Source organism: Carassius auratus, chromosome 44 (assembly GCF_003368295.1).
Source record: "Carassius auratus strain Wakin chromosome 44, ASM336829v1, whole genome shotgun sequence".
Taxonomy (NCBI): domain Eukaryota; kingdom Metazoa; phylum Chordata; class Actinopteri; order Cypriniformes; family Cyprinidae; genus Carassius; species Carassius auratus.
The window spans coordinates 2,785,575-2,805,490 of record NC_039286.1 but is presented as its reverse complement, the minus strand read 5'-3'; the positions used below and the strand labels follow the sequence as shown (position 1 = coordinate 2,805,490).

Below are 19,916 nucleotides of genomic sequence, written 5' to 3'. Positions count from 1 at the left end.
CGATGTTGATTACCAAAAAATTATTTTTGCCTGTCCCACTCTGGCAAATTTTTTCGAAACGCTCTTAACATTCTCTAAACTGTAAGAGCAAACTGTTTAATTGGGCATCTCTAGTGCATGTCTGCAAAATAACTTGCCCAAAATATTAAATTCATGCCTAAGAATGTAGTTATTGTGTCAGTAAATTGGACAATGGCACTAAAACAAAAAGTGTTTTAAAGAATTTTCACCATGGCAGTCAACACTGGAAATGTTTTTATACAAGTGCAATTTTTGTCTTAATTTTTTACATTTTTTTTTTGACACTCTTGTTTTTAGATTCAGCTTTTAAGAAAAGGTAAAAGCTTACTCTGGGACAGGGGTAGATAAGTTTGGTCCTAGAGAGCCACTGTCCTGCAGAGTTTAACTCTAACACTGATAAAAAAACTTGTTCAAGTATGTTTGATTAGGGTTGGAGCAAAACTTTGCAGCATGGCAGCTCTCTAGTACCGAATTTGCCCTTGCTCTAGGAAAACAGAATTTGATTACTGAATGGCTCATTTTGTATGTGGTGGCTCACATGATGAAAGAATGTTTAATAGTTGTGAAGAGTATGACAATTTCAGAGAGAATCAATTGATCGGTTTTGATCAGTCATTGGCATTTAGTTATTGAGCAAATTGTAGACGTTTGTACTTATTCTTTTGCACACATGCAAAAACAAATTTGCAATGAAAATCTGGTGTGAAGAACAAATTAATTTCTCAAAGATTTGAACTCCATGTTTTAAGAAGAAAATATGTATTTCAACAATTGAGCCAAAGCGATTAAGAGAAAAAAAGTACCTGTAGTGGAAGTGAATAGGCTGAAGTTTGAAGGATTTAATAGCCATAGTTTGAAGTATGTAAAAGTAGAAATATTTTATAAATATAATTCAATTTAGCATTCATTTTTTTGGTTAAAACTAGTTTTTACACCGTTTTATTGTTTGGTTTTGAATATAGGCTAGTAAATACATTTTTTGACAATAAAGTCTTATTAACACTTATATTGCTTGTGTCTATGCCATTGATTGAGAATTTTAGCCTTTATGGACTCACCCCACTTTTACTGTACAGTATGTGCTTTACTGTACCCTTTTTTATTTTTTTATTTTTTTTATTATTTTTTTTAATCAGGGGCAGGACAAAATGAACTTTTGTGGAAATCAACATTAAGCCACTATCAATTTAAATTAACATGAATTGAATCCAGAATGTACTGCATGTCTTGTCATTTCCAGCTGCTTTTATCGTAATTGGAAGTGCACTAAACGAACAGATGCCTGTCACATACAATGCTTTACTTCCACTCAATTTAACAAAGGCTTTTTGCCTTGTGAGACATGACTGTTGACTCTGATGCCACTGGCTTAGTAGACTTCTCTGTTTAATGAAAGCAGTTAAGGCTTAATTTCATGCTAAATAATGACTGCTCATGTGCACTACTCAATAGGTGCCTCCAGGAGAACGTTGCTACAATGAGTTGGCAGTATATAGGTTGCATTGCATAAGTTGGCCTAGTAGAACAAAGCGCAGCCAACAAAGACTTGTTGTCATATGATTGAGAGCTTTAAAGAAACTAAACTGAGCAAAGAATCCTGTGAAAACTGACACCAACCAGCAATTGCTCGTAGAAAATGCTGACAGGTGAAACAGCCCTGTTGGATCTTAAATGAGATACCGGTTTCAAGCTCAAAAGGAGTGGAATGGAGATTAACTTCTGTCTTTGATAGACATAGCACTCAATGTTTTGTGTCTGGCTATATATATATATATATATATATATATATATATATATATATATATATATATATATATATATATATATATATATATATATATATATATATATATATGTATGTATATGTATGTATGTATGTATGTATGTATATATATATATAGGTAATATTTCCAATTTCATTATTTTTCTTAAATCACCTGACTTTAGCACACCATGCAAATCTTAAACACAATGCTCTGCTAAATACAATTATAACATCTAAGCTACTATTGTCCCTTGCCTAATTTTCCTTTTCATCAACCAAACAACTTCACTTGCTAGAATCATTTAAGTGTAACAGTATTCATTGCATTATCTTAAGTCGGCCGTTACACAATAGGGTAATTGCAGGAGAGCAAAATAAAACATGCTCTCTTTAAGATGGCATGCAATTACCGTCAATACAACTGCTAGCTGTTATGATAATTATACAAGAGACATTAATCATTGATGTGTGCACTTTCTGTAATCTTCTGATTAAAGAGAAATCTACCAACAAAGAACCAGAACCTGAATAAAACAGCAATCCTGTTTTGTTTGTTTTTTTGTTGGGTTTTTTTTTTTTTTTTTTTTTTTTTTAATGAGGCAGAGGTTCTTTGTTTTTGCTTTAATAGATGCATGGAATTAACCAGCAAATGCTTAACCAAACAAAAACGCCTGCTTCTAAATTCAGTATATCATGAGGAGCATTCATGGGGAGCTGAAGAATCAAAAGGTTTGACTGCTTTTGAATTGAGGTACGCTAGCACTCGAGTTAGCATTTATATTGATTGTAGCAAACACTATTGTTCTGTTGTTCCAGAAGAATTGTTCTGTTCCAAAAGAGCTTGTAAGTAGATTTTCTGCTTTTGGGGTATATCTTCACAATATATACTCAATTCTTTGATAAGAATATGGATATCAATAGACATTTATTCTAGTTTAACTTATTTCTGTCAGATTTTGGTTAATGACTTTTATTTTGAAAAGCTAATAGTGTTTTACTGTTTTACTTGTTTCGTCTTTCTACCCAGATCGTGTTCTCTTAATGTTTTCTTATCATTTAGTAGGGCCAAATGGATTTATCTAAACTATTTTCTTTTTTTTCTTTTTTTTTTTCTTTTTTGTGCCAGTTGTCGGGGGAAATCTGTGGAATTCTCCGGAATGGATTCAAAGATGGTAATCTGTGCCTAGATGAGCTGAATAGTACTTCAGCTGAATGTTTTATTCAATGGACAAAGGTGGAGGTGGATAAGTAGAACTTTATAAATGACAGGGATTTGTATTTGTTAGAAATTTGCTATGGTTTCCGTTTTTGAAAACTGCTCATCTTTATTATTATTATTTTATTTTTTTGCCATCGTTGTTGTAATATGGGTAGTTTGTCTTTAGTTCCATGGTCTGTTGTAGCTCTTCTTGTGTTTGTTTAAATGGCATTTAAATCCTCATTTAATTCAACTGAAGCTAGACTTTGTGGTGGAGGAGTTGGTAGAGATGTCAGCTTACATTTGTCTGCGAAGTCATATTTTATAATGATTATTATCAGTTGTTGCATAGCATGATGAATGCAATTTAAGGAAGTTTTAATGTTTGATTGCTAGCAACACATTGTGAAGCGCCCTGCTGTGCACCATAAAAGAGAAATAAAGGAGTAAATAAATAGCTTGAAATGGCAGAAAATTGGGTTCGTTTCTGTCATGAGGCAGATCTCTCCCACCTTTCTTTATTCCTATAGGTGTTTACATCATTTTCTCGCTCTTTATACTTTCCCTTTTTCTTTCTCTCTCTTTACATTCTGCCTTGCTCTGTTTTTCTTTATGCTTCTTTCTTCAGTGAATGGGCACATGGGCTAATGGGCACAGCCCTGGTTTCCATAGTAACCAGCAGATACGAGCATGTGATTGTTTGTGTGTTATGTAGCAAGTATTCTCCTTATGACACAGACACTCTGTCACACGCTCATTTGCGTTTGACGTATGATTGGATAGTAAAAGATAAGAGCAAGTAGTAAAATTAGATAAAGCAGCAACTTTAAAGTGTTTTTGCATGTCCATTTTATCTGGGATTCAAATTTAAATGAATGTATGATGATATATATAGATTTTTTAAATATATGTTTAACTGTTCTACTATTTGCCCAGTATGAAATGGGACATTTCAACCTGCAAAAGAATCAATATTTTGAGCTTTGAGCAGGTTCTTCCTTTAGTCTCTCGATCAAGGCACAAGGGGAAATGAACCGTTCTGCGTCATGGCTGGCCATTCTGAGAAAAGGCACAGATGGAAGAGACCCTCTGGATTTTGAGAGCCTCTCCGAGCCCAGTTCAGTCACATGCACACACATACACGAACACATGATCCTAGATTGAGACCCTTTGGCCTGTGTGCACACCCACTCTGCTGATGCTAATGCAAAGTGGGCTGAGTAACAGCATCTGAGGAAAAAAAGGCTTAAAGTAGGTGGACACCCACTTCTAATTACCAAGTTTGTCTCTTTCAGCTTCACCGTTCACAATAAAATACATAAAATATCTTTCATAACATTTGTAGAGAAAGTACCCTTGTCTGTTCTATGAGAACCATTTTTGTTAAGTTATTCAAATTTTATTTAGAATTTACATTTTCATATTTTTTACTTTTTACTTTTCAATATTTTGAATCGTTGTTATATTTAAAACACTAACAAAATGTGAAATGTATTTTTAATCCAATCATAATATGCATTTAAATTTTTCCTAAATTTACTTTTACAACACTTCTTTTATTTTGATTTATTTTATAGTGTTTTATTGTTAATATTATTTTATTATTACTTTAGAAAGAATATCATCGGCTAACATCTTGGAATGATTCTCTTTCAGTCAACTAGAATTTTGATATTGGAGCTTCCCCGATGTACTATATCCAAAATGTGAAGGGCATATGAAAGCACGAAACCGAGATCAGAGTTTGTGTGGGTGGTATTAATTGAGTTCAGAAACTATTTTTATGTTAGCTACTGAATAGATTCAAAGCTCAAAAGGTATGTGCCGAAAAGCATGAATTTCTACTCTCATGAAGAAAAGCTCTATGGAAATGAAGCTCTTTGTGTTGCACCATCTCATTGTGTCAAATCCCTCTCATTCAAAGTCGAGCTCAGTCCTTAAGATCACCCATATCAGCGGTGCCCTGCTGTGACAGAACTACAGTGACAGCCTGAGCCTACAGTAAGAATGATCTACCATAGGTTAGTCACTGTAATGAAGCAGCAATAATAGCCTCATGACATGCTGACATGTTATAAAGACTTCAGGCACTGAATATATGAATATGGCACAGACAGTCACAAGCGTTGTTTGCTATAATAGCTGCGGAGGCATCAGTAAATCAAGTGATGAATGTGTGATGATGTATACTGTAAATATTAATAATAATAATAATAATAATAATAAAACAGCTTTCAAACTATGTCTGTTAGTGGTAGTGGTAATCTTGGGTACAGTAGGTCTCGGTATATCCTGGGCAAGCTTTTACTGCAGGGCACCCACAACCTCGTAGTGACACTGGAACCTAATAGTTTACCCAACCCTCAGGTCTACTATCATGATGCTCTTGGTCTTTTTCTCAGCGGGGTTCTGCCATTTGCCCGCCTTCCACTGACGTACCAGTAACTGAGCAGGATCAAAAGAGTAAATGCAGCTGCATTCACTGAAACTGTTTGAACAGCTAGCGAAACATCCATTGCAAGGCTTACTGTAGTTTTTATTTCGGCCTTGACTGTAATTTCCTCATCTCTGTCAGTACAAAGAAACTGCCTGGCCTTTCTGCGTGGGGAAATTGTCAGAGGATATTGTGCAAACGATCGACTAGGGTTTTAGCAGTGAATTGGGGTGGAGACAGAAATGTGGTCCCCTAATAACTCCAACACCCTCTTTATGCTCTGATTCTAAACTATAGGATTCATTATATATTGTGTAGGTCATAATTAACCATTGATTTATATACTTGTGATAGTGTTGGAATAATTTCAAGAGGATAGTCGCCTTCTAGCCTATTTCACACTTATACATTCATATGCAAATACAGTACAACTTGATATAGTATGTTTGTAATGCCTGTAACCATAGTGACAGATAACTAGTAAATGTAAAGACTTTGTCTTGTACCTGGAGTGTGAAACTGCAAAGCATGTGTTTGCTGGCCAACTTCTGCTTTTTGATTTATTGTACCGGTCTATTGCATATGCTCATTTCCCACTTACCACTCTTTAAAGTAATCTTGAAAACACTAATAATTTAATAACATTGTTAAATGTAATATTATACAGTAGATTGTAATGTTGTGATGTTGATGATATTGATTTTATCAATATTTCTTAAATTATTTAATAATAATTTGAATTAATTAGTATATATTTTCAGTTATTCGTTTTTTTATTTTTAGTCATTAAAGTGTTTTGTAATTTTTATTATTTTAAACTGTTTTAATGTTTTTAAATATGTTTACATAGCTTTATTTTTTTTTCAGTTTTGTTTAGTAAATGTAGTACTTCAATTTTAACTTATTTAATTCTGTTAGTTTTTCATCTAATATTTATAGTTGATTTTTGCTTTATTTTAGTGGCAAAACAATTCCTTTTGGTCAACAATAACAACACTGGTTTTTAGTGTTTTATTTTGAATGAATTTAGACAAACAAATCCAGAATTTGAATTTCAGACATATATTGATTATCAGCCATAATATAAAAACAGTTACCAATATTGACTAGAATTTTAATGTCAAATTTAGAATTTTTATCAAAGTAGAATGCTGCGTATACTGCGTCTCCCTTCATTCAGCATCTCAGGCTTTCATAATTATGAATGTCGATGCTTTTGTCTCCACAAGTGTGAATATGATTTTTCTGCATGGAGGTTTGAAGGAATGAGTCACTCATGTAGTCACAACTACCTCCCCTCATTTGTCTTCTTTTATTTTTATTTCTCTTTTACAGGCACAGATACACAATAAACATTTTAGTCCTTGAGTCATCACAGTTGCTCTGAAGCACTTGACATCTTGGATGTCTCTCTTTGAGTATCCCGTCATTGGTAGCAAACTTCATGTTATAGCAGTCAACCTTTTGAAGCAACTACGCAGTTCCGCTCTTCCGGATTTCTGTGCGTGGGACCTTCCGCCCCCTTAAATAATTTTAATTATGTATTCTCCACAATCCAGTTTTATCACACAGGTTGTCTTAAAGTACTGAAGTATATAGCGTAATCCAAGGGCTAGTTTAAATCCTCAAAGGATATGGACCAGGAATGTAGTTCGATGTGAAAGACTGCCAGATATAGACCACATTTCACACTAAGGCTTTCTTTCATTGAGTCTGAGGTCAGAAAGGGTTACTCAAGAGTTCAGTGCAGTAAGATTCAATTGGTCAAGATGTATAGTAAGCCAGAGGTGACGGTGCTAATGTGAAGTTATACAGGTGTTTCATCTTACTTCAGGACACTGGTTTATTAGAGCGGGAAACCAGCTGTGTCCTTCACATTCACAGCTCCTCCATGAGCATGTTTAAATCAAGACGTTCTGTGCTCAGTACTGAAACCCTTGCCTGAGGACAAAAATATATTACTGGTGGCTGGCTTTCTTACACGTGTATCTGTACACAAGCTTGTACTTTTCTGGCTGACTTTAGTGTTGCAACACTTTATCTTGAATTGCTTGTATTGTAGTATTTTGCATTTATGTGTATTTATAAATCTGAAGAGAAAAAAAATCTGAATAAATAAATAGATTTATTTTATTTTATTTTATTTCCCAATTAAAATTTCCAATTCCCAATTTATTTTGGGCTGGGAGCCAAAAGTTTGCAGGTCTTGGTTCAAGAAGGGACATTCCTTCAATCATTGTGCCATTTATGGAATAACTTTTGACAGTTATGACAGTAATGGCTCAAATAATTTGTATTTATTTTATTTTATTTTATTTTATTTTATTTTATTTATTTGACAATTCAGTTATGTCAAAGTTTATCAAGAATTTCACACTCCAAAAAGGACATGAATGTAGTAAACCATTTAGTAGTCCATTTCTGGTATATTCTTGACTAGAATAAGTCTTCTGAAAAGTCTTCTCACTCTTAAATCAGTCCAAAATATTGATCAACAAACTGTATATGTACAGACTACATTAAATATGATGCATCAAAATATTGATGACAAAACATTGTTAAACTAAAAATTTACATTCATAATTTGTATTCACCTTATCCTTTGTATTCTGTCATATTTTATATCATTAATGCCTAAGACAAGCCTTTGTTTCTTTAAAATATAAGGTTCTTCATTGACATCTATGGTTCCATGAAGAATATTAAACATCCATGGAACATTTCCAATACTCAAAATGATCTTTACAGTAGACAAAGTTTCCTCAGATTATTAAAATGTTGTTGACACTAAGAAATGGTTCTTTAAAAAACAAAATGGTTCACTAAATGGTTCTGTGGGGAACCCAAAATGGTTTTTCTATGGTATTGCTGTAAAAACCTTTTTGGATCTTCTCAGACATGATAACTGTAACCTGCTGTTGAATAAGAAGGCTCCGTGAACATTCTGCAGCATTCTGGAACAATAGTTTTTTTGGTGCTCCACATTAAAATTTGGAAAGGAATGGGTGTGTAAAAAATGTTTTTGTAAGTTAGAATGATGCTATTCAAGGAGTTATAAATAGCTTAGTTTGTAAAGTGTAGGTTGTAAAGGTCACTGGGTTATTCATGAGTTTCAGCAGAAACATATTAGAGGGTAAATTTATTTATTTATTTATTTGTGTGTGTGGTTAAGATTTAGGTCTAATAACCAAAATAATACAGGTTGGATTCCTGCAAGAGGTACAGTCATTATGCAAGAGCCAAGGTACCATTTTATGACAACCTTGTGTGAAGGTCATGGTTGCGATAATTAAAGATTCACGATTCACGTGAAAGCCATAGAAAAAAAAAACATTTCACAAGCTTCGCTCATGTGGTAATAAATAATGACTCTTCAGCACCTTTTCCACCTTTCCCTTTGAAGAGACATTATTGGAGCAATTTTAACAATCCAGAAAAGTGAGACAGAAGTATCAGTGGGACTACAGCCTGATGACCGAGCCTGTGAAAGATACTGTTGGAGATGTAACTGGACAGAAGAGAGGCGAGGGAAATGATAACACAACAGAGGTGAATGAGGTCAAGAAGATGTCTGAAATGTCTGGAGCAAAACAATCTGTCGGCTACAATGAAAGCACAAATAAAGTGGGAGGCTTAAATGAAAAATCAGAAACCACAGTGACACTTAAATAATTTAAAACATTTAATATGTCAATATTATTTTATTTTGAATTTACAGCCAATATTAGTATTTATATAACAGTTATGCAACTGTATACACTTATTTTTCTATTTTGTGTAACAATACCATATTATATATGGCATATAGCATAAAATTAATTTAAAATACCAACATTTTGAGAATGTGGTCTACTCAAAAAATAAGTTTTCATGATGATTTGAATCCCAGACAGGACTGTTTTCTCTATCCCAGAAGACAAGTTGTGTAGGATTAGTTTAGTGATCATTACAAAGCCTACCTTTACTAATGAGCTAGTGTCAGCCACTAGCCTGTGACATAGAGTGTGTGTTTGTGTTTTTGTGTGTGTGTGAGCGAGACATTCAGACAGACAGCGTGATGAGAGCGTGACTGTGAGCAGCCTGATTAAGGCAGGCGCAGAGGGTGTTTGGTGTGGATTTGTGTGTGCATGGGAGACAGCTGGAGGGCTTTGCCTGGGTTATTAGAGAACTAAGGAGCCATCAGGATCGATCAGCTCCGCCAAGACGACCCGACATGTAACCGATGCCCCTTTAATTAATCCTCATCAACCAGCACAACACACACACACACACACATGCAGTGAATTGGAAAGTCACTAGGCTCCCTTGTATTGATGCATCCTGTCTCACTTCAGCATCAGACCTATCCTGGAGAATAGGAGTGTGCTATCAGTGATTAAATAGTTTAATTTGCAGATAAATGTGTAGGGTCATGTGATTCCTATGATGTAATGCACAATTATTATTATTATCTTGAGGTGATTTTAGAGTTCACCTCATGAGCATATCATTTCTAAAACACACGCAAATTGAAAAGTATTCAGAACCAAAATAAAAGCTTGGTTTTGAACGTATTGTCCATACTGTATTAATCCATACTGTACCATACTGTAGTACTACAGAAATGTATAGTAAAATGTAATGTTCAATAGTAATATTGTTTGAGTTTGCTGTGAACCAATGTTAATACAATGTTTTCTTCATAATTTGAGTTGGATAAAGATATGATTAAAATGTGTGCCACTTCATTTGATTAGACATGCAGTTGTATGAAGAAAATTCGAGAAAAATACAGAATATGAGAAAAAAATTAAGCAAAATTTGTGAAAAATAACCCTATTTTCATAGGACCCTACATGAGAAAAGATCAAAAGATTGAGAGCGTAACTTTGGTAAAAAAAAAAAAAAAAAAAATGCTGCTTAATGTTGTGAATCTCTAGTGTCATGCACTGTAATCTTAAAGCTTTTATTTTGTATTATGGTTTGGTAATTGATCCAATCAAAATCCATATTACATGCATGATTTAAGCCATCATTGTGTATAATATGAGACCTACTGTGTGACTTCACTCTTAATTTGTGTGACAGTATATGCTTAATCCTAGCAATTATCACTCAACAAACAAAGACAGACATCATGTGCGACCTCTCACGGTGACGGTCATGTCATTTTTCACTCCACCTTGCCACCACATTCCAATAGCGTTATCTTGCCTGTGTTTAGCTGTTTGATCAGTTCTTCTCCGTCTTGTCTTCCCTGCCATTTTCCGTTCATAAGGACGGAGTTATTTTTCATCGTTCTCAGCTTCTCAGTCTCTGTCTCACTCATATAGCCTGAAGAAATGGTACTTTGTGCAAGGCAGCAGGGGTTAAATGCATTCTATACATTGGTAAATGAGCTCACTTTGTCTCTCAGTGACATGCGTCAGTGTAGATTGTGTGACAGTGCGAGAGGGAGATGAGCAGCGATGACAAGGGCCTAGCATCAGTGACGCATAAGGAATACAGTCAAAGGTCAAAAATTACATTAAACTATAAAGATTTGAACTTAAATTTAATTTCAATTGAGCTAGTAAAACATGATGCAAAAGTGCAATTTATTTTTGAATTTGAGTAATTTTTGTTGTTATTACTTAAAGAAAAGCAGTGAGTCAAAACAAAATCTGAATGTCTTTGAAATGATTTTATTCAGTTAAGTTTTGAAAAGTGTGAAGTTTGAAGGTTTATCTTGATTTAGCTTAAGGTATGATCCCATTAGTGAAATTTAGGGCGGAAATTGTTTATTGTCAAATGAAGTACAACTCGCACCAAAGTGACTTTCAGTAGTTTTCTGTTGGTCAGCGTGGCAAATTCACATGTTGAACTTGATCAACATGATCTTTTTCACCCTCACACCGAACTTTTGAGCTAGTGCATTTCTATTGAAATAACTGGATTTCATCTGTCAAATTTTGCAGAACAAAAGCATGTGACTACACCTTCAAATTTCAGGGTGGAAGAACATTTAATTTCCAATAATGTGGTACATGCACTTTCTACGTGAATTCCTCTTAGTGTAAATTCAAGTGAACTTCCTGTGGGGTTTGGACAGATCAGTTCAGATTCATTGAAAGGAATCCAGTTTTTTATTTAAATTTTATGTAGGAACTGAGGAACCAACAGATCCATTGAGACAAGCTGGTACAAAAGACAGCTGTGTACATTTCATGCACATTTCCCTTTCACACTACATGTATCCATCCTTCAGGTCCTATCTTGAGGATACTGCCGTCATATAAGTAGGGCTTTAAGAAGACAGCATGCCCCCATCCACCGAGGACACTGCTCCCATGAAATCTGAAATCTAATAAACACCTTCATAGTAGATATATTCTGCTAGCCCTATTACATACTAAGGAGGGATGTGAAAAAGCAACACCTTCAGGTCAGGAGTGAATGCTTCAGTGTTGTTGTTTTGGTTGCTAGAAGGGATGCGTTTGATTTGTCTGGTGGATTCAGTCCTCAAATACCTTAAACTACATTTAAATGGAACCACAAGAGGAGCTCAAGGATCTATACATTGTTATAGTTCATTTTAAATACCAATAAATTGTTACTGGATTATTTTTATACAGTATTATAACAAGTGTGCTTGTTGTTCACCAATTTATAGGATATGCGCTGATAATACCCCTTCCATGACAAGCATACCCAGTTAAGGAGCCAGTATTTTAAGCAGAAAAAATATGCATGGGTGAATACAGAATAGAACAAACACATTGCATGCAGCATAGTCTGCTGCCTACATATCTATATTTGAATGCAATCGATACTTTGTGCAGTATAAATCATTAGCATTAGTGCAAATGACATTTAACACGAAACCAACATTGGAGACAGACTTTGTATGTGCATTTAATGCCTGAAATACATTCTAGATACCTGGACAGCTGACTTGATTTTTAGATGTGGCCGTAATATCTTTGAATCTGTGAATTTTAGTATGGGGAATATTCTCACTCCTTCTGAGAGGTGCAATTGTTTCAGGTCCGCTGAGAATTAGAAGCAAGGAATGGGAATAAAATATTCCTTTTATCTGACCTTTTCTGTTAAGAAGACTTTGTCACTGGGGAATGCAGTTTAATAATTCATTAAAGGGAAAGCCTCACTTCCTTTAGAAATCTCATTTATCTGTAGAAAAGCTTTCTTCAAGGTTTAATGATAATCTGGCATCTGAAGACCTGTGGCAGGTTCCCAAAATTAGACTTACTTGTGGATTAAGGTCTGCTTTATGTTGGTTTAAAAATAAAAGCATGCAGCCATTGCGTGTGTGATTAAAGTTCAAAATATAACATGGATTTAAAAAAATAAGTTCAATTTCAGCCTAGTAGTATATTGTACTTAGTATAGTTTAATAAAAATTCTCCCACTCTTTTATAAAACGAAACCAGATGTAATTTTTTTGGTGTCAGTTTCTGCTGCCTCAGAGAACTATGGACACTGATTAACTAAAATCGACAAGGTTCATAGCATCAGATAGTTTGCGTGTGTTTTTATGACCCAAACTAAATTCTGGTTGTTTTTACAAGACTCGTGCATTCTAATTTGTTCGAGTTGCAATACTTTGATGCATGCTGGTTTATTATTGTCCTGTTATTAATGAAGATCAGTGTGCAAAATGTTAGAAAAATAGAAATGGACAGTTGATTGCTGTTTTTTCACGTTCAGACATCCCTGACTAGTGCTTTCTGGCAGAATATACTGATGTTCAAAAGTCAGGCAATTTTCTCTGTACTTCATTCTATTTTATTTATTTATTTATTTTAAGTATAATAATGTCATTTTTCACTCGTTTATACAGATTTGCAATGTAAATGCAACGCTTCCTAAATGCTATGTGATTTACCCATTGAGCAGCTCTGTGTTCATTAACTACAAGATACGTCTTACATTGCTATTGAAAATCTTTATCTTGTTCTTGGAGATTTTTCCAACAAAAGCTAAAATGTGTTGTAAAAAAAAAAAGTTTAAAATAAATTCAAGTCCAATAACTGTCTGAATTTAAATAAAATAAATCCCAACACTGTTGTACTTGTACACATTCAGTTGTCAATCTTATTCCGATTGACTGCAAAAACTCCTAAATGCTCTCAAAAGGAATTAAAGCAGATTCAAGTCGATACAAAATGGTACCGATGGGTCTTGTTTAAGAGGAGTCTTGGCTTTTTTAAAGCCACAGTCTTGCCAGACTACTCAGCTGCATAGTCGGGGGTAAGAAAGATGTGTTGTAGAAATGCTGACCCAGGTGGCGCCAGGCTTTGTTGTAAATATGGGGTGGCAGGAGAAAGCACAAATGAAATACAGAGAAAAAGAGAAAAGAGTGGCCAGCTGCCAAGGTAAAAGTGAGATGCAAACCTTTGCCAACAGAACCTGGGCAAGATGATAGGACGAGCATACCGCCTCTCCTCACACCTTAGTAATCAGTATAACATCTACATAGTGTCAGGATCAACAGATAGCTTGGAGAAAAGATCAAGACATGCTTCTAGTTCAGTGTCTTGCTCAATGGAACCTCAGTTGTGGTATTGCCAGCCCGAGACTCAAACCCAAAACCTTAGGGTTATGAGTCATACTCTCTAACCACTAGACCACAACTTCCCCAAAGGAATGATACCTATTAAATTAGCTGTATATCTCATTTAAACTCGAAGCCAGAGGGTGATCTTGTACAGAATGTCCAAAATGGACTCATATGATAGAAGTAACTGTTGATGCCAGGGAGTCCATATGGACAAAATCATCCCACTATTGCTGTAGCTAAGCTGAATAACAAGCATAAAACTGCTTACTGACCTGACTGAGGTCAATGGCGAATGATTTGTAGATCCTAAGCACCACTGACAAACATCTAATCTTGTAAAATGTGTGGTAATGTAAGTAGTACTGCCTCTCCTTGAATCTCGAAAGTGAAAGCGAAACTAAAATGGAATACGCATTCAAAAGCAGTTTAGTGGCTCCCTGATGCCCGCGACTTATAATTACCCAATGATATAACTGTGAGAGACATTATTAAAATATGTATTTTCCTCCCATCTAATATTTATTCCCTTGAGGGTTAGCTAAAGTGAGGGTTAACACTTTAGCTAAATGCCTTATCTTTATTTGGGGATCAATTATGTTCTGGCTCCACATGAATTGTATTTGGTGGGAAAGGGGACAAAATGGCTCTTTTGACATTGAAGGTTGCAGACTCCTGACCTAGGATGACTTGAGGATGAGTAATTTATGGGCTTATTTTAATTTTTGGGTGAACTAACCCTTTAAGTCCAACTCTACTACACTTCTCCTCTATCTCCCATGTTAATTAGCCCCTTAAAGGAGAGAAGAACGATAAATAGTAAATCTTAATTAGGTGAGGATTTTTTTTCATTATAGGCATGTCAGTTTGTTTTATCAGCAGCTTCTCAGATGCTACACTGAGCTCTTTTCGCCTGCATATTAGATTTAGTGGGCTAAAATCTGTATTAATCTTGTTACTTAAGTAATGGTGGGAACTGGACAATCTTCCAACTGTCTTCTATCTCTGTGGACTTGCATAAGGGGGGATACGCTTGAAATGTTAGAGATTTTTTTCCTCATCAATGGAAAACAATTTCTCTGTGGGTAGCATTTACTTTTCTTTAACCCGAATTACTCTCTAAGTTTACCTTAGCATGACTAGTACTAGGACTCTCAAGTTATATCAAAAGTTTGGAGTGAGATAACACCTGTTAGGGGAGGAGCCGCACAAAAATGTTCAGCAGCAGCCCCTCGGCTCCGCTCAAGTCTCTCAAGTTTATGAACCTATTGTTCATAATTGACCAGCACAATTAGAAATTATAACAACTGATAAATCTGAAGTTGTGGCCTGATTGTTAGAGATTTGGACTCTTAACCGAAAGGTTGCAAGTTCGAGTCTCATACTGGCAGGGATTGTAGGTGACGGGAGTGAATGTACAGTGCTCTCTCCACCCTCAATATCATGACTGAGGTGCCCTTGAGCAAGGCATCGAACCCCCCAACTGCTCCCTGGGTGCCATAGCATAAATGGCTGCCCACTGCTCTGGGTGTGTGTGCACTTTGGATTGATTAAATGCAGAGCACATTTATTTATTTTTTAAGACCGATAAATTCATTGAAAAAAATAGTTTTATATTTTACAAAAATACTATGTAAAACAATAAACAATAAAACAATAAACAATTAAAATCATATTTGCCGGAAACGTACACACAGTCCTTCTGTATGTGTACTGTATTTACTGTACATGGACTACTGCTGTTTAGTTGGCTTGTTTGGGGCCAAATTTATTTTTATTTTTAATACATTTATATTTTTGAAATATATAAAACAATTTATTTTATTTGGATGCATTTATCAGATTTACCAATTGTAATAAAATCTCTAATATAACATTATTAGAATCAGGTAGCCAAAGCTAAGTTAAAGCTTCTGATTGCAAAGCAGTTGGAGAGTTTTTGACTGTATTTTACTATATTCCCCAACATCAGCTCTCACTATCTTTGATCACAGACAAGTGATTTCATCCAGGAATCATAAAATCAAAAAGTCAAACATGAAAAAAAAAGGAAATTCATCGGATCTTGCACTTCCAACTTACACTCTGTGTGTGTACACATCCATGTTGCCTAGTAACAAATGTGCTTGCAGAGGGATAACATACTGTAATTTGATTGGCTGGCAGGTGGCATTTAAACTTGGGATAACTTGAGACAGCTATGAACTTGGCAAAGAACTTCCCTCCATATGCCTGCACCTCATCCATTAATTGTATATAGCAGGACAAGTTATCCCTTACTTCTCACCATGAGAAATACAAGGTTGTGGCGTGTGATCTGGTTGAAATGTGTGTCTCACGTTGAATTCTTGAAACTAAGATTGGTACTATCAACAAACAATTATACATGACAAAGTCATAGTGTATTTAGCTTGAAACTTGAAACTTGCTTAGCTAATGCAATATAGCCTGTAAACAGATCAATTTCATTGTACTTTTCTCTTTCTATCCTACATATCGTGGCTTAGAGGTGCATATAAATCAAATTTACCTCTAAAAATCAAAATAAGGTTAAAGCGTACTTGTACAGTAGGTGCATTAGAAAGGTATACTCTTGTTCCTTTTATAGCTTCTGTTGAGCCACAATCACAATTTACTCAATTCTTTAAAAAACAAAAAAAAACTGATGTTACAGAAATTGATATATACTTGTACTTTTATAGCATCACAAAATTCCTGATTGTCTACAATATTCGCTAACATTTTAACCTCTTAGCCAGCACAAACACTTCCTTGTCCTGAACGCCTTTCAACTTGCACGTGTCAGTGTTTATGAATAGATTAAATGAAACGGGACAAATTTAATCTTGACAATCTATGTATCATTATAAAGATCTAAGCTGCAAGCATCGACGACAGATCGCTGTTTTTCAATGGAAAGCTTATAAAGACTGTAACAGTTGTACAAGTGCAGTATTTTCTCAAATGTCCCTGGACCTGATTCTAGCCCACTATAAATATGCATAAAAATATACATTGCATGTGATGCTGAAATAAGTGTGGCATTTCTTATTGCATCATAAACACAAACTATTTCCATAACAGTAAATGCCACTTTAGACTATAATCGTTCTCTGTATGCGTGATTTTATGGTATTGATTTAATAAAGGTTTGCTAGTATACATGGAGAAGAAATGGCCAGAGCTGATCTACTAAATGCCTAGTTCAGTCATGAAACTCTAACATGCTGCTGAATGGTTGCCTCACAGCCGTTGCACCAACCAATGAGCTATTCCTTCCTATCTAGACTTGTTTTTTTATTCCAGTCTGACCAGGTAGGGTTAGACTACGCACTCACTTTCCCTCCTCCTCCCTTACGCAGCACCTGTCTAGATCTCCTACAGGGTATTTCATCAAAACAGTCATCATCTTATGTATCTGGGGAGTGTTGTGCTGCCAGGTAGCAGCATACGTTTCCTTCTCTCAATTTATTGTGGTCTAGCAGAGCAGTCGTGTTCTGCCTGCAGTCACTGCAGAAGCGTATCAGATCAAGTGTATGAACACAGTCATATTCTAATAAATGTGTTTTTATCTACGACAGTTGTCATGACTGAACTTCATTATTTGTTATTGCATCTTTCAGGTGTGCAAAACCACATCCTGACTATTTTGGTGTACTTTGTTTTTCTCAATGAATACGTTTTGGTGCTTTAATAAAGGACCGTGTCAATGCAAATAGATTAAACTGCATCTGAAAGTGATTTATCAACCTTGAAAGTCATTCAGATTTGGTAAATGCCTGTGCAAATTCATTACGGCCAATGGACAGGTATTAATTTGATTTAGGTATCACAATCAAGTACTCATGAATGAAAATGAATTTTCCCTGAATAGCACGGTTTTGAATTATTACAACATGTATCATAAAGCTTCTGTATAAAGAAGCTTTGGCTACTACGTAGATCTCCATTCTGTCTTGTCATTTTCACAAGTGAAACCCAATGGATGTAGTCATAGCAAATCTACAACCAAAAAAAAAAAAAAACTGACCATCAGTGACCACATTACTGGCTTTCATCCTTACAGACACTGTCCCTTTGCTGTACTCTAAGGAGTTGCCGAAACGAATCTTTGTTCATGTGTGTTAGTATACATTATAGAGTGCTTCTTCCTCACAGTCCTTGGTGAACACATTGGTGCTAATTTCCCATGGCAGCTTATGGTGCAATTAGAGCCTGGAGGACCTTCACCATTCACACCAAATCACTGACGGGCCACTGATCATTCAGGGATGACAGGAAGCAGATCGCATACCACAGGGTTGTGAAAATATATAATGAATAGTTTTGACAAAATAAAAAGAGAGATAAAAGTTTTGTCCCAAAACATATACACTACCCAGATAGCACACATATGTCTGCAAGATGTCTGTTAAAGATCACTTCATCTTGAAAGCATTTGCTGTGTACAAACATCTTATGGACACCTTTAAGAGACAAGTTTTAGATATATATTTTAAATCATAAACATCTTAGACTAAAAGTCTATTTGACATCTTATTGTAAATAGAAGTATTGAAGATGAGCAAACACTAAAAAATATGGGTAGCACTTTATTTTACAGTCCTGTTCCCCATGTACATACTATGTACTTATTATAGTAATTAGAATAACTATGTAATACCTAGGTACTAACCCTAAACCTAACCCTACCCCATGTAGTTACCTTTAAGTTTAACTTTCTTAGATAAAGTTTAACTTTCTTAGATAAATACACTGTAAGTATACTTTAAGTACATGTAAGTACACGAACTGTAAAATAAAGTGCAACCAAAATATGTCATGCAGATCTGAATGCTGATGTCAGATAGTCATCTCTGTGATGTGCATGTGCTATCAGGGTATGTACTTATTCTATTATATTCTATGTACGCAACCTTCTAATGTGTGAACTATATAAGGTTATTTTGTCATCCATCATCAGAGTCTGACAATTTAAGAATAGTGTGCAAGATGGGAAGCATCTAAAGATCCAAAAGAAATAGCAATGGCAAAAGCTAAATCAAAATATATATAAATATTGACTTCCATTGACTTCCATTATATGGGTGATAAAAAAGTACTGTGGAAGTCAATGGCTACCAGCAAATGTTTGGTTACCAACATTTTTTTAAATATGTTATCTTGTGATAAAGAAAGAAAGACATTTATACAGGCTTTGAACAACATGAGCGTGGAAAATTAAGACACATTTTGTTGGGTAAACTATCAATTTTAAACTCAAATTCTTCACCATTATGTCATAAACATGCAATGATTATCGTAATCTACTGAGGCAGAGAAATAGTGTGCTAAAAAATATACACACATGCATTTATATGTTTGCTACCTTAAAACGTAGAAACTGATGGATGCCAACAGGTGAAAAGAAACGTAGATGTGAGCTGAATACTGGGTTAATGTGGTTCATTGTGGCCACATTCCCACAGATATTCCAAATGATTGCACTACTCGCTCGCCGTTGATTAGATCTGGACAGACTTTGCCTTCAAAACAGATGTTATCTGCTCAGGTTTTGCGTTGTAATACATAATAGAACTAGCTCACTTGATTCATTATTCATCAGATTGGATTTAGGGAATTGTGTTGCTTGAGTCACTCGTGTTGAATTTGTGGGTGAGAGAGGGCAAAATGATGGTCCATTTGAGACATACCCAGATCAGTTTTTCTCACAATGTGGCAATAAGTTATAACTTGCAAAGCTCAAAGGCATACTAATTCACTGCTTAGCTGCTCCCATGTGAAACATAAAGTGCACAGCTGTTTTCTGTGACTGAATAGCTGTTAATCTAGTGTTTTATTAAGAATAAAAGGTGCAATGTTGTCTTTTTTTATCATAAACTTGAGTTTAATTAAATTTTAACCAACAATGCCCTTTTTTGTTATGGGGAACATTATTACTATTTTATTTATTTATTTATTT

General features: G+C 35.0%; 1 protein-coding gene across 4 annotated transcripts in view; it reads left to right on the top strand.

Moving 5' to 3' along the window:
* The window catches only part of LOC113062137 (CUB and sushi domain-containing protein 3-like), a 365,289-nt gene that overhangs the window by 27,746 nt on the left and 317,627 nt on the right, over positions 1-19,916 (top strand). The gene's annotated exons all lie outside the window — the stretch shown is intronic.